Consider the following 16,163-nt stretch of genomic DNA (forward strand, 5'->3'; position numbering starts at 1 on the left):
AACAAGAACAACAACAACAACAAACTAGAACATGGTTGATGGGTTGATGTATTTAACCATTTGGTAGGGAGTCAGCGTGACTGGCTCTGGAGATAACACTGATCACTTGGCTCAAGCCTGAATTCTTTGTTATCTCTTCATGTCCCACAAACTCTAGGAGAGGGTAGGTAATTTCCCTATGTGGGCTAAGGCTAAGAAAAGGCAGTGTATTAGGAGTCCCCATTAACACAAGCAGGGAGGATTTGGAATTAAGCTGTTGCCACAAGGCCAGTATGCCTCTTGGAGTAAGCACCTGGTGCCCTATAAGCAATTCCCTTACTGGCTGCCTTACGTTCTGAGTGCAATGGTTTCTTCCCAATTGTGCTTTGTTTCCTTGCTGGCAATCCTTTTTTTTTTGGAGATGGAGTCTCACTCTGTCTCCCAGGCTGGAGTGCAGTGGCATGATCTTGGCTCACTGCAGCATCTGCCTCCCAGGTTCAAGTGATTATCCTGTCTCAGCCTCCCGAGTAGCTGGGATTACAGATGCCTGCCACCATGCCTGGCTAATTTTTGTATTTTTAGTAGAGAGGAGGTTTCATGTTGGCTAGGCCATGTTGGCCAGGCTGGTCTTGAACTCCTGAGCTCAGGTGATCTGCCTGCCTCGGCCTCCCAAAGTGCTAGTATTACAGACGTGAGCCACCACGCCTGGCCGGCAATCCCTTCTTGAACTGCACTCCAGGTGGCAAGAATCTGGACCCAGGACCTGGACACGTTCAAGTTGTCAGCTCCCTTTCCCTGAGGACTCTGACCTCCTATACTAATACCCCGTCGCCAAAGACCATATATGGTTAACATTTACCCAACACTGTATGTATTGGGCACTTAAAAGTGTTATACAGGCATTACCTCATTTTGTCTCATAACCACTCTATTCAGTAGATATCTTTCAGATAGCTGAAGAGAGGCTCGGAAAGGTTAAGGATATTGTGAGTAATGATTGCGCCAGGACTCACCCTAACTTTGCCTCCATGAGTGCTGCTTATCAGCCCTGCATAGCTCACAGATCCCTGTTGAACTACGAAGGGTCTGCCGCTTCCTGTAGAAGGATGACAGGATTCCATATCCATTGATCAGTCAACCAACCCTTTGGCTCAACAAGCCTGGTCTAGGCATAAGCTATACCAATGGAAGATATTGGTACTGCCTTCATGGAACACCTGCTGCCAGAAGCAGTAGAGTCAACCAGGTTGTGGCAACTGGCCTTGATAACCTATTTTCCACAGTAAAAGACAAATGGAGAAAATTCAACATTTTCTGCTCTTTGAAATATTGTATTCTAAGTGTGTTATAGAAATGGAGATGTTTTGACCTTGCTGATCCAGAGGGTATCTTGAGCACACTGTTCTGAACCTGACAATCTGCTCTTTACTTACCCAACAATTCAAAGTGGTCAGAATTGTAGGGAGGAATTGATTAGCTATATGATAGATCACTCCTGGACAACAGAACAACTATGGAATATTTGAGAGGATTTGCTTATAATTCACTCATGAATTTACTAAGAAATACAAATTATTCATCTTTTATTCATGATTATGGGAGAAATAAAATTGGCAGTGGTTGAAACTATTTCTGGGAAGTTTGATGTAGGAAAATTGGATTTGGTAGACAGTGATGAAAGTGACAGAGGAATAATGAGAGTTTTATGTGGACAAAAGATGAATGCAGAATCTGGCCCGGTGCAGTGGCTCACACCTGTATTCCCAGCACTTTGGCAGGCCGAGGCAGGCGGATCACGAGGTCAGGAGATTGAGACCATCCTGGCTAACACGGTGAAACCTCGTGTCTACTAAAAACACAAAAAAATAGCCGGGCGTGGTGGCGGGCGCCTGTAGTCCCAGCTACTTGGGAGGCTGAGGCAGGAGAATGGCGTGAACCTGGGAGGTGGAGCTTGCAGTGAGCCGAGATCGTACCACTGCACTCCAGCCTGGGCTACAGAATGAGACTCCATCTCAAAAAAAAAAAAAAAAAAGATGAATGCAGAATCAAATATTTAGACGTCTGTATGTACACAGAGATGATTCCCCATAAAAATTAAAATACAACTTAAAAGTAAGAAGGCGTATAAACCTCCTTCACGTGCTTTCTCTGGCTAAGAGGCTATGCTGTGGGAATCTGTCTTTCAGTCCAGATTAGGGAGCGAAAGCAAACAAAAATCTGTCAAGGCAAAAACCGTTATTACTTATTCCTTCGCTTTTCCTCCCGTTTGATAGCCTCAGGTAAGAAAGTATTTTCCATCTTCTTCTCCAAGTAAAACATCCTTTTGCCAGACAAAATTTCCTTTTCCTTCCAAAACACTAATATTAATAACATGTAGTCAGGGCCAGGAGACACTAAACGACACACGCAGAGCTGGGGAAGTCTTTTCGGTTCCAAGCCCAGTGGGTTCTCGCCTGGGCACAGCGAAGGGGTGCAAGCACAGCAGGGCCGCGCCGCGGCACCCGCTGCAGCCCGCCCCCAGCGCGCTGTCGTCGCCGGGGCAACGCCTCCACCCAACTCGGCCGGGCACGTGACGCCCGCGTCACGTGACCTACCAGTTGGCGTCCTCCCGCGGAGGGGCGTAGAGTGTAAACAGGCGACGCGCTGGCGGAGGTGCGGCCCTGCTGCGTCGGCGTCTCGGGCATGCTCGAGACGGGCCAGGGCGGTCGCGCCGCCAGCTTAGCGCCCACCTGAGGTAACTCCTGCGGCTTCTAGGATCGGAGTACCCCCACGCCGCGCGCAGCCGCCCCGCCGGCCGCCGATAAGGGCGGCCGAGCCCCCGGCCCGGGTAGGGGGTGTGGCTGCCGGCCGCGCGTCGGCTACAGGTGGGCTGGGCTGGGCTGGGCTGGGCTGGGCTGGGCGGGGGCGGCCGCCAAGGACCCATCCCTGCGCTGCGGGTCCGGCCTGGAGCCCGCCGAGAGGCAGCGCGACTCCGGACGGTGGGTCTCTCTGCCCCGGTGCTCGCGTCTGCCCCTGGGGCCGGGCCGAGCGGAACCAGGAATCGCAGAAACAGTCAGCGCCCAGGGCTCTAGGCCGGCCGCCCCGGGTGCCAGGTGAATTCCTTTCCCTGACGGGCTGTGAGACGTTGGCCCGTCAGCCGTCGTCTTTGGCCTGAGTTTGCACATCTGTAAAATGGAAGCTCGGACTAGTGATCCGTGAGGACCTTCCACGTCTGACGTGTGATCTCGAGAGACCTGCGTACATTCGGGGTGCCAGAAGGAAAGCATAGGTAACTATTTTGTCCTTTAATTGCTAGCTTTTCTTTGGTTTTTAAATCTGTTTTCATCTTAAACGATTCGTATTCCTGTCCACCTGGGTGAAGTTTTTAATAGAAAACTTATTGGGTGGGGTTATAATGGTTTATGTTACCGTTTTCATGTTTCTTTAATGCAACAAAACCTTTTTTTCTTAAAACCTATTTGGAAGCCCAAATTGTAAAAGTAAATAAATAAAAATGGAATCCTTTTCTGCCTCACTATCACTATTCTCACCACCCATCCCCACGCTAACTACCCTTAAGGACCCCTGCAAGTCATAGGTTGAGGAGCTGTGTTTGGAATTGAGGAAATGTTTTGTGTATTTTTTAATTTGATGGGATCTGGAAAATGAATTCTTTGCATGTGTGGAGTTTTCTATTATTTTTCTCTTTATTTTGTTCGATTGCATGCTATGTAATTAGAGAGACAACTAGCATAACCCTCACATACCATACTTCGGGGCCTTTTTGGCCCCGAAATTTCTGATAAAGAAGTTTCTCTTTCCATCTTTCCTTGCATCCCAGTCCCTGGGGAAGTAAGTGTATGTTTATAATAGTGAGACTTCATTCCTCATTGCTGGTTTAGTTGCTCCGATGCAGAATGGGAATGGAAGACTTTTGAGGCCAACAGAATGGGTTAGGACGTATCTGAAAAACATGAAAACTCTAAAAAACATGAAAACTGAAGGAGTATACGAACTCAAGTCGTTGAGAGTCGTGAAATAATGTGAACATGCTCTTGTATGAAATCTTGAGACCCTGGAGCAAGAGAATTTTGGATTTTGAGAGAACTGAGTTCAGGAGAAAAGGATGTCCTGTTTCATATGGTGAGTGAAAATACAAACAGTATGAGGTGGTAGTGTGTAGACAAAGTTATCAGGATTTTTTTTTTTTTAAGAGTAACACATAGTTTCCTAATTGATTTTGGAGACTAGGGTTTTAAGAGATGTACTGAAACTTGAAGTTTAATGTTAAAAGAGGGAAACCATACTCTTTAAACCTTGTCTGCTTGGTGCTTCTGTGAGTTGAGCAAGAATTGGAAGTGGAATGTACTATAAGTGGTACCCAAGGTGACCTAGTGGAAAGGTTTTCTCTTTTCAAAGCCAACTTACTTCCCTGATCTTTGGCTTAAGCTTAAACAAGTCAGTTCCTTTCTTTGGTTCTCAGTTTCTGCTGAAAAATGAGGAAATTGGATTGATTACTATTCTACCTTTTGGCTCCAGCTAGGTTTGCCAGATAAAATACAGGATGCCTAGTTGATATGAATTTCAGATAAACAGTGAATTTTTGTAAAATTTTTAAAATAAATTTTTACTATAAATATTACGTGGGAGCATACTTGTACTGAAAAAATGATTCGTTGTTTGTCTGAAATTAAAATGTAACTGGGCTTGCTGTATTTATATTTGCTAAATCTGGCAGCCTTAGCTCCAACATTTTTGTCTCTTTTAAGTTAGTGCCAGCTCAAAGTAGAGCTGGGGATGAATAGATTCAAGCAGCCAAGAAACCCTAATTGTTGTCAGTAGTAGCGTCTGGTTCTTGAGGGATGTCGTTGATTCACTTGTGGTTTGTTTCTTTTTCCCTTGTGTAGTAGTTCCATTTCTGCTATAATCACATAATGTTTAGGTTTATACTTCTGGTGGTAAGTAGTTTAAAATATCTGAAAGCAAGTTAAAAATATTGCTGAAATTTCTAAAAGTAACTTCATTTTTTTGAGCCTTGAAATGGTATGTGCTTTTTTCCCCCCCTGTAAAAGGGACTTTACAACCCTACTTGTTCCCTAGGTTTGTGGTTGACTACAAGACATTTTCTAAAGCCGTGGACTGTTCTGATGCCAAGTAATCAGGAAGTTCTTCTTATGCCTTCTAATTTTGTTCCCTGTGAATATGAAAAATTATCACTGTATACACTATAAACGTTTTATATTTTATCTGACTGTTGTCAGCTTTGTCTTTGCTGTATTGAAGGGTTTTCAATTTTGAAATTCTTTTTCAAGGAGTGTAATTTTAAACTCACTCTTTCTTTCTTTCTGTCTGTCTGTCTGTCTGTCTGTCTTTCTTTGCCAGAACCAATTTCTTAACTCACTTGGAAATGCCTGAATTTTCTAATTCATTTTTTCAATCAATAGTCAACAAAAAATTTGGTGTGTTTGGAGAGCCAGGTTGATGATGTGACCGGTGTTCTAGTTCTCCAGGTGCTAATTTCTGATAGAGGAGTTAAAACGTGTAATCTGAGAATAATATGATGAAGGCTTTGAAGAGGTGCAAATGCTATGGAAATTGAGAGGAAGGATGGGTGCCCTTCAGATTGATATATTGGAGAGAAAATCTCGAGGAGGTAGAAGTGGATTCTGGACATGGAGGTAAAGGTGGGATCAGGAAGACAGAGGTGGACAGAACGGTGGAAAGAAACGGATTAAGGGCAGGGAATCTGTCTTCTCAGTTCTACAAAGCATACGCTTAGCTGGATTTAAAATACTTTACAATATTGTGTATGTGTGGTGTTTGGTTCACTGTGGTGCTCTCATCTGCTTTATATTTACTTTGAACTGCTCTGGTGTCTTTCTGTATTAGAAAGACCTTCAGTTGTCAGTGAAGCTCTTTGAAAAAATGTTTATTAAATGTGTCACGCATATAAGAGTATGTATTGAAAAAAATAGAATATTACCAATAGCATTGAGATCTCCTGTGTACTTCTGCCTTCCTCTCAAAGGTAACCAGCATGCTGAATTCTGTGTCTGTCATTTCTTTGCTTGCTGCTGCTGCTTTTTTTTTTTTTTTTTTTGAGACAGAGTTTTGCTCTGTCACTCAGGCTGGATGGAGTGCAGTGGCACCATCTTGGCTCGTTGCAACTCTGCCTCCTGGGTTGAAGCGATTCTCCTGCCTCAACCTCCCAAGTAGCTGGGACTATGGGCACACGCCACCATGCCCTACTAATTTTTGTATTTTTGTAGAGACAGGCTTTCACCATGTTGGCCAGACTGGTCTGTGTCTCAGCCATCCGTGTGAAGAGACCACCAAACGGGCTTTGTGTGAGCAGCAAGGCTGTTTATTTCACCTGGGTGCAGGTGGGCTGAGTCCGAAAAGAGAGTCAGCAAAGGGTGATGGATTATCATTAATTCTTACAGGTTTCTCAGCACCTATAAAGTGGTGGAGTTAGGAGCAATGTTTTGCGGGCAGGGGGTGGATCTCACAAAGTACATTCTCAAGGGTGGGGAGAATTACGAAGAACCTTCTTGAGGGTAGGGAAGATTACAAAGAACCTTCTTAAGGGTGGGGGAGATTACAAAGTACATTTATCAGTTAGGGTGGGGCAGAAACCAATCACAATGGTGGAATGTCATCAGTTAAGACTATTTTCACTTCTTTTGTGGATCTTCAGTTGCTTCAGGCCATCTGGATGTATACCTGCAGGTCACAGGGGATATGTTGGCTTAGCTTGCGCTCTGGCCTGACGGTCTTAGACTCCTGACCTCAAGTGATCTGCCTGCCTCAGCCTCCCAAAGTGCTGGGATTGCAGGTGTAAGCCACTGCGCCTGGCCTGCTTTCTTGATAATGTTATTTTACGTTATATATGTATATCCCCCCAAAATATTGTTTGCTTATGCATATTTTTGAACGTTATATAAATGGCATCATGCTATGTGGATTTTTTTTCCTGCAACTTTTTAAATTAGTTACTAAGTTTCATTCATGTTTTTATTCAAAGGTAAGAATTTCTCTGGAATATACATCTAGGATTGGAGTTGTTTGTCAGGTGTGTACACCAGTAACTTTACTAAATACAAATTGCTTTCCAATGTAGCTGTACTGTTTTACTATCCTACAAGCAGTGTGAGAGTTCCTGTTTTTATCCTGTCTACATGCTCTCCAGTGTTTGGTATGAGAAAACCATGTATCTGTTAAAGGTCTAGTATCCAGAGTATTTAAGGAACTCTTAACCTCAGTCATAAAAAGAAAAGGAACTCAAAAAAATCGACAAAGGATTTGAATAGACACTTCTTCAGATAAGACATACAGATAGCCAGTAAGCACATGAAAAGATGTTTTACATCATTAGCCACCATGTAAATGGAAATCAAAACCACAGTGAAATACCATGTCACACCAACGAAGTAACTGAGACGGTTACTAAGTGACCGTCTAAGTGAGCATCTTAGTAAACTAAGATGGCTATGTATAATAAAAAAGACAGGTAATAATAAGTGTTGGTGATGTGGAGAAATTGGAATCTACATGTTGGAATGTAAAGTGGAGCAACTGCTTTGAGAAACAGTCTGGCAGTTCTTGAAATGGCTAAATTTGGGATAAGGGATGATAAAGCAGTTCCACTCCTAGGTATATACCCAAGAGAAATTAAAACATATATCTATGCAAAAATTTGTATGTACATGTTCACAGTAGCGGTAGCCATAATAGCCAAAAAGTTGAAACAACTCAAACATATATCAACTGATGAATGGTTTAAATATGTGGTCTATCCATGCAGTGGACTATTATTCAGGAATAAAAAGGAATGAAGTACTGACTCATGCTACAAATGGATGAACCTTGAAAACATTCTAAGTGATGAAAGAAACAGTCACAAAAGGCCACATATTGTGTGATTACATTTATATGGAATGTCCAGAATACAAATATAGAATTAGATAGTAGATTACTGGTTGCCTAGAACTGGTGTTGGGGTAGGGGGTGGGGAAAAATGGGGGTTTGACTGCTAAAGAGGACTGGGTTTCTTTTTGGGGTGATGAAAATATTCTAAAATTGATTGTGGTGATGGTTGTACAGTTTTGTGCATTTGGTAAAAACTATTGAATTGCACACCTGCAAAAAAGCTATTAGTGGAAAGAAGGAAATTTTTTTAACAAAGATGCCGTGTTGTATGCCGCCTGGAGAATCCTAGGTGGTGGGGACTGAGACTTGCCTATAGCCATGTGACTGAGATGGGAACCATATCCTTTTCATACATGGAGGCCTTCAGAGGGTCCCACAGCTTGGCCAGCAGCTTGACTGCAACCCCATGATAGACTTTGGCCCAGAAGTACCCAGCTAAGCTGTGCCTAGATTTCTGGCCTGTGGTAACTATGAGGTAATAAATGTCCATTGTTTTAAACTACCGAGTTTTGGGGTAACTTGTGTGCAATAGTAAATCACTCATAAGCAGCAGTGTTGCAATATGTATTTTTTAAATTTTAGTTTTCTGGAAAACTATGGTGATTAAATTACTAAATTATAATATGGATTCTTTTTTTTTTTTTTTTGGAAACAGAGTCTTGCTCTGTCACCCAGGCTGGAGTGCAGTGGCGTGATCTTGGCTCACTGCAAGCTCCACCTCCCATGTTCATGCCATTCTCCCTGCCTCAGCCTCCTGAGTAGCTGGAACTACAGGCGCCTGCCACTGTGCCAGGCTAATTTTTTGTATTTTTAGTAGAGATGGGGTTTCACTGTGTTAGCCAGGATGGTCTCGATCTCTTGACCTCGTGATCCACCCACCTTGGTCTCCCAAAGTGCTGGGATTACAGGCGTGAGCCACCACACCCGGCCTATAATGGATTCTTTTATTCATTATTTTGTTAACCACAATTCATAACCAATAGTCAATGATACATTTATTGAGATATCCTGTAAATTATTGGGGATAAATTATACTTAAAATGGCTAAAATATCTTTTATTACAGTTTAAAAAATGTGTAATCTCTGTATAATACAAGTCTTTAACAACCAAAACAGGCATTTTTAAGACGATATAGCAGTACATAACACTTCACATATTATAATGGTTTTCTGGTAACTTTTATATTTAAAACTTATAAGTGGTATTAATATGTTAGGAGATTTATTTATTTATGACTTCAGCAAAGGCACTCAAAAAAGAATCATCGAAGCAAAACTACCATCTCATAGAAGCCAACCCGTTCTTGTAGGAACTAATATGAAAGGAGGTTAAAAAGATTTTTGTTCTTTTCCTTTAAATATTTCTGTTCTTCAGTTGAAGAAATGTTGTATGACTGTATGGATAAGGAAAGTGTTTTGAAATTTCATTTAAGAAATGAAGACATGTTTTCACAGTTTGTAAGGATTTTCTTTTTTTTTTTTTTTACTTTTGACAAAATGAAAAAAATATATTTATTAGCATGTAAGGATAGCTGAAATATTGTGTGAAAAAAAGGCTACTGAATTTTCTCCTATGTTTTATTCTAGAGGTTTTATAGCTCCAATGTTAAGGTTCATGATCAATTTTTAGGGGTTGATAGGGTGTTTGGTATGAGCTATGGGTCTAGGTTCTTTATTTTCCTTTATGAATACACAATTTTTTAATTTTAATTTTAATTTTAATTTTATTTTTTGTCCGAGGAGGCCTTGGGCTCAAGCTAACTAGTCTAATATACATTTTTTAATATCATTTGTTGAAAAGGTAATTCTTTCCCTATTGAGTTTCTTCTTCTTTCTCTATCCTTTGCCCAGTGAGTTCTCTTGGCATTTTTGTTGAAAGTCAACTGGTGATGTATGTGTAGATCTGCTTTTGGACTCTCTCCTGTTGCTTTTGCTGTCTGTTCTTATGTTGGTACCATATTATCTTTATCTATAACTTTATGTGAGGTTTGAAATTGGTTAGTGTAAGTCCTCCAACTTTGTTCCTTATTTTCAAAAATTTTCTGGGTATTATAGGTCCTTTGTGTTTTCAAAAGTATTTTAAAATCAGCTTGTTAGTTTTTTTAAAAAAGAAAACAACTTGTGGTTTCAATTGGGATTGTCTTGATTCTATAGATCAGTTTGTGGAGAATTGCTATTTTAATGTTGTCGAACCTTCCAATACATGCACATGGTATAGCTCTCCATTTATTTAGTTCTTTAATTTCTTGCCACATGTTTTTTAGTTTTGCAGTGTACAGGTCCTATGCATATTTTGTTGAATTTATACCTTAATATCTTACATTTTTAATGCCATTGTAAATAGGATTAAAAAAATCATTTCTCAAGTATTCCTTGCTAATGTGTAAAAATACAGCAGATTTTTATATATTGTCTTTGTGTCTTATAGCCTTTCTGAATCCACTTACTAGTTCTGGTAGTCTTTTGGTTGGATTTTCTCCACATACAGTCATTGAATAAAGACAGTTTTACATCTTCCTTTCCAATCATGTGCTTTCTATTTCTTTTTCTTGCCTTATTACACTGGTGAGGACCTCAAGTCCAATATTATGATAGAAGTGGTGAGAGCAGACGTCCATGTTTTGTTGTCAATTTGAGGGAGAAAGCATTTAGTCTTATATGTGGTACAAAAAGCACTAACTGCAACATTTTAAAAATGTTAAATTGGACTTAATGAAATTAAAACGTATGCACTTCAGGAGATGTTAAGGAAAAGAAACAGTATACTATAGACTGGGAGCAAATGTTGGCAATTTATGTATCTGACAAAGGACTTTTATCCAGCATATATAAAGAACTTCAGTAAATTAATAAGAAGCTTAGAGAACTCAAATTGCAAAATCGGTAAAAATTTGTGGAGCAACTTCACAAAATAGGGTATTTGAAATTCTAGTAGACATACTAAAAATTCTCAATATATTTATTAAAGGAAATTATAATTATGAGCAACTTTTTGCCTACAAGAATGGTCAAAATGAAAAAGACTAACAATACCAAGTGTTGGTGAGGATGTAGAGCAATCAGAATTTTACATAAATTGCTGATAGGAGTGTATAGGCACTTTGGAAAACTGTTTGACAGTTTCCTATTAACTTAAACATGCACTTACTGTATGACCTAGACATTACACCCCTGGGTGTAAAATAAAACCTTAAATTCACAAATGACTTGTACAGCAATACTCAGTTCTTAACACTGGAAACAGTATAATCTTTCAACAAGTCTGCAATGGAATATTACTCAGGAGAAAAAAGGAATGAATTGCACAGTGTCACTATATGAAATTAAAAACATGCTGAGCAAAAGAAGCCAGACAAAATACTACATTCTGTATGATTTGATTCATGTGTAATTCTAGAACCACCAAAACATTAAGAGAGCAGATTAGTGGTTGCCTGAGGTTATAGGTAGGGGTGGGGATTGACTGCAGAGGAGCAAAAGAGAACTTTCTGTGGTGATGGAATTACTCTATTTTGATTGGGTGGTGATTATACTACATATACACTTTTTATACACTTTTGTCAGAACTTCACATTATACTTAAGGTGGGTGCATTTTATTTTATGTAAATTATGTCTTAATAGAGTTGTTTTTAAAAAGGGTCTAAAAAGCATTTATAGACTGAACATATACCTATGTGTATATACTGAGATTTTATGTAAAATATTTAAATATATGTATACTCATAGGAAACGCCTAGAAGGATGTTAAGCAAATTGTTACTAATTATGTCCAGGTGGTGAGAATTTTAGGTGATTAAAAAAAAGATTGGGCTTTTTATATCATTTGAATTATTCCTTTCAATGAACACATTTTTGCCAAAGAAAAGAAAATTTTTTTTTTGTTTTTTAAAAAGGGTCTAAAAAGCATTTATAGACTGAACATATACCTATGTGTATATATACTGAGATTTTATGTAAAATATTTAAATGTATGTATACTCATAGGAAATGCCTAGAAGGATGTTAAGCAAATTGTTACTAATTATGTCCAGGTGGTGAGAATTTTAGGTGATTAAAAAAATGATTGGACTTTTTATATCATTTGAATTATTCCTTTCAACAAACACATTTTTGCCAAACAAATTTTTTTTTTGTTATGTAGAAGTTCGATTATCTAGATGTTTTCATTTTTTCAAATATTGAGTAGATATTACAATATTTATAAATTATGTATAGAATGTAAGTGCTGTTATTCTGTAATCACCAGTTAGGAACAATTTACATTACTTTTGATGCCCTTGGTCTCTCTTCTCTGATCCCATTCTGTTATGTTCCCAGAGACATAACTGCTACCCTGAATTTTGTTTTTATTACTTCATTGCTATAGTTTTACCACATTTGTATCTCTAAGCTGTGTTGTTTTGCCCTGCATGCTGTTGAACTTTATAACTAGAATTGTATAGAATTGTATTGTGGGTAAACTTCTTTCATTTGCTTTTTTATTCCATATGAGATTTGAGACTCATTCATATTTTTGTATGGCCGTAGTTCATTGGTGTTTCCTTGTCTTATTGTGTTACATTATGAATATTCCACAATTTGTCCTTTGTAGTACTGATGAATGACTGGATTGTCCATTTTTTTCCTATCATGAACAGTGGTGATGTGAACATTGTGCATGTCTTTTTGTGCTCTTGGGCAAGAGTTTCTCTTTGTGTATGGTCAGGTTTATAGCTGCTGGGTTGTAGGATAATGCATTTCTTCAACTTTTCTAGAAGTAGTAGTTTTCTGTTGCTGTGTAACTAATTACCACAAACTTAGAGGCTTAAAACAACACACATTTTAAAATCTCATGGTCCTATAGGTCAGAAGTGTGGTAGGCTTGGCTGGGTTATCTGCTCTGGGTCTTCCGAGGCTGAAATCAAGTTGTCAGTAGGACTGCATTCTTTTCTGGAGGCTCTGGAGATAAATCAACTCCCACACTTATTTGGGTTGTTGGTAGAATTCAGTTCATATGGTTGTAGGACTGAGTTCCATGTGTCCTTGCTGGATGTCAGCTGGTGGTCATTCTCAGCTTCTACAGGCCATACATTTCTTGCCTTGTGACCCTCTTTCTTTCTTCATCTTCAAAGCCGGCGTTAGGAGGTTGAATCTCTCATGCTTTGAGTCTCTCTGACTCATATTTTTTTCCTTCTCTAGATGGAGACCATTCTCTGCTTTTAAGGGCTCATATGATTTGATTGGGTCCACTGGGATAATCTAGATTACTCTTTCTATTTTATCTCCATGGTCCTTTCACAGCTATACTCAAATTAGTGTTTGAATAACCAGGGGCAGGAATCTTGGAGGACTATCTTTAGATTTCTGACTACCACTCTATATAATATGTTGTTTTCCATAGTGATGGTACCAGTATGCATACCTTAGCAGACATTGGAGTTCTTGTTCCATGTCCTTAACATTGTCACTTAATATTGTCAGATATTTAGGCTGAGAAGTGGTGTCTCATGGTGTTTTTAATCTGTGGGTCCGTATTTATCCATAAGTAAAGATAGTTTTATTTTGTTGCTTTTTAAAAAGTTTTACATAAATAATTTTATTCTGTATGTGTTCTCTAACGTGAGATTTTCCCTCAGATTTGTGCTTTTGTGGTTTGAGTTTTAATAACTACTGTATGGTGTTTTATTGTATGAATAGATCACAATTTGTTCATTCATTGATGAAAATTTAGATTGTTTCTTAGTTCTTGTGAATGTGTGAGAGAATTTCTTGATATATATATATATGATTGTATATATGTTGGTAAAATCTAGAAGTGAAAATCATGTGCATCTTCCCTGTTTTACTATATAGAGAGACTTACAAAAAAGTAGATTCTTTTCCTTCCTCCATTTTTTTTTTTTTTTTTGAAAATGGAGTCTCGCTCTGTCGCCCAGGCTGGAGTGCAGTGGCACGATCTTGGCTCACTGCGACCTCTGCCCCTCCAGGTTTAAGCAGTTCTCTGCCTCAGCCTCCGGAGTAGCTGGGATTACAGGCACGTGCCATCACCTTCCCTCCATTCTTTTTTGCTTTCTTTTGTTACTGCTTTTATCCAGTCTGACAAGCATATGTCTTTATTGTCTTTAAAAGAGTTACACAGGTAATGTCACAATGCTAAGAAATTCAAATACTGTAAGTACATAAAGAAAAAGTCTCATCTAGTTATACTGGGTATTTTAATAAAAGTAGCATCATACTACATACTATATTTTGAAATATGCTTTTTCACCTAGATCAATACATACAGATCCGCATTCTTTTAATAATTATGTAGTATTCCTTTGCAGGTTGAGTTTTGTTTACTATTCTATGCTTAGTACCTAGCAATCAATAAATGTTTGTGGGATGAGTGAAGAATATATGGGTACATATATTCATGAATTATTCAACCCTTCTCCTGTTAGTGGATATTTAGGGTGCTCTGATTTGTATCTTTTAAAATGGTGTCACAGTGATCATTCTCGTATATGTATCTTTGAACATTTATGGGTGTATTCTTAGTCTAGAGCCCTAGAAGTGGAATTGCCTGGTCAAAGGGGATTTAAATTGGTTGTCCCACTTTTATTTCAGTCTGTACTCCCACTAATGGTGTTTTGGTGTTCTTTCCCCTATTCACTTGCCTACAACATTATCTATTACCAATCCCTTATTTTTCTGTATCTTAAAATTAATGTTGAAATTTTTATCAAAGTAATACTTGGACATTGTTTAAAAATAGCGAGCATCAAGTCTTGCAATAATAAATAGAGGCAAACTGTATTCTTGTTATAATACCTATTTTTAATATTTCTAAACATGTTTATTCCACTGTTATTTATTTATCCACTTTAAATATTATGCATTGCCTTCTTATTCTGATAGGTGAGGATTTGGACATCTTAAACTCCTCATTTACCATTTCCCACTCTCTGACTATGGTTACATCCCTATTTTTAGTGAAATCAATAAGAAATATTTAGTTAGTGACAACTTAACTATTCATCTGCAAAGCCAGGTAATAGTCTATGACTACATGTCCTTTCTTATGTGTTTTTTAAGTTAAGTTACCTAGTTTTTTACACCTGCATCACTTTTTAATACAGATTCTTGGTAGATGGATCATGTTTTCTCTCAGTCTTCATATTTTCATAAAACAAAAACTGTCAATCCTTTCACACAACATCTGTACAACTTGGTACAGTTCTGAGGGGCAAAAGAGTTAGGAAACTTGAATTCTGCTCCTGACTTTTCTGAATAGCTTGACCTCTGGCAAGCAGCCTTGCCTCACCTCTCTCTGCCTTGTTTACTCATTTATAAAAATGGGATTGGGTTTGAACTGGCTGGTCTCTGATTCCTTTCAGTTCTGCCATTCTGGTTTTTTTGGTCTCCTGTTTAATCTTAATTGTATCACTTAAATAGCTAACTGTAGCAGCTTGTGGGGGGAGTGCATTTTACAACTTGGAGAAGAAAAAGGCTTGGATGAGAAAGACAAGATAATATAGAAACTTGAAGGGCTGCTGTATAGAGAGTAATTAGGCTCGTTTCACGTGATTCAAAACTAATAGCTGTAGTTGAATGGGAGGTGCTCTTGATTCAGCATAATGGACACACTCCTAACAGTTAATTCCTTTCCAGAATTGAAGTGGGCCACCTTAAGTGGTGGGTCTTTCCTAACACTGAAAGGACAGAGGTCAAGGTAGATAGGCAAAATGATGCTTTAGAGACAGGTTGAAGTTATTTAAGTCCCAGCCAGCCAGGGATAGTACCGGATGACTTCTCTAACCTTTTGGCCTCCCATAGGTGGACATTATGGCATGATAAGGTTGTTAAGCTAAATTTAGAAAACATATTGTGGCGTGACTCATTGGTCATTACTTTAACCAAATTATAATAATGATGATTCATATACTTTTTTAAAAATCTGCATTTTTTTTTTTTTTTTTTGGTTGAAGTGCCTAAGTACTGTTCTCAGTTTTGAAAATGTTACTCCTGTAAGTCTTGTGTAGTTCTTGATGATTCATCTGGGAAAGCAGCCCTTTTCTTCTTTTTGAGTGATCTTTGAAAGCTTGACACTTCTCCGTAAACTAAGCTGGGAACTTTGAATTTGAGTTTTTAGTTGCCACAACTGTGGGGATGCTAATGGCACCTAGTAGGAGGGTCCTGTTGAGATATACAGCTAAATTAAATTTGTCATTGATTATGTGGGTGTGTTGCCAAGTTTTCTGGAGATGTTTACCAGTCTGGGCAATTTTGATAGTATTATCTTCTTACAGTTT

At 38.8% G+C, this 16,163-nt stretch overlaps 1 protein-coding gene across 5 annotated transcripts in view; it reads left to right on the forward strand.

The window, feature by feature from the left end:
- The first annotated feature begins 2,578 nt into the window (after positions 1-2,578).
- Positions 2,579-16,163, forward strand: part of MARCHF8 (membrane associated ring-CH-type finger 8) — a 142,933-nt gene continuing 129,348 nt past the window's right edge. For 3 of the 5 annotated variants that reach the window (XM_054522213.2, XM_009245335.4, XM_002820679.6), the window contains exon 1: positions 2,579-3,247. The gene's annotated coding sequence lies outside the window, so the exon portion shown is untranslated. Of the gene's footprint in view, positions 3,248-3,860; positions 4,102-16,163 lie in introns of all 5 variants that reach the window. The other 2 variants (XM_054522214.2, XM_063727289.1) reach the window with 2 other exon arrangements.

The sequence above is a fragment of the Pongo abelii genome, chromosome 8, assembly GCF_028885655.2.
Source record: "Pongo abelii isolate AG06213 chromosome 8, NHGRI_mPonAbe1-v2.0_pri, whole genome shotgun sequence".
Classification (NCBI taxonomy): Eukaryota; Metazoa; Chordata; class Mammalia; order Primates; family Hominidae; genus Pongo; species Pongo abelii.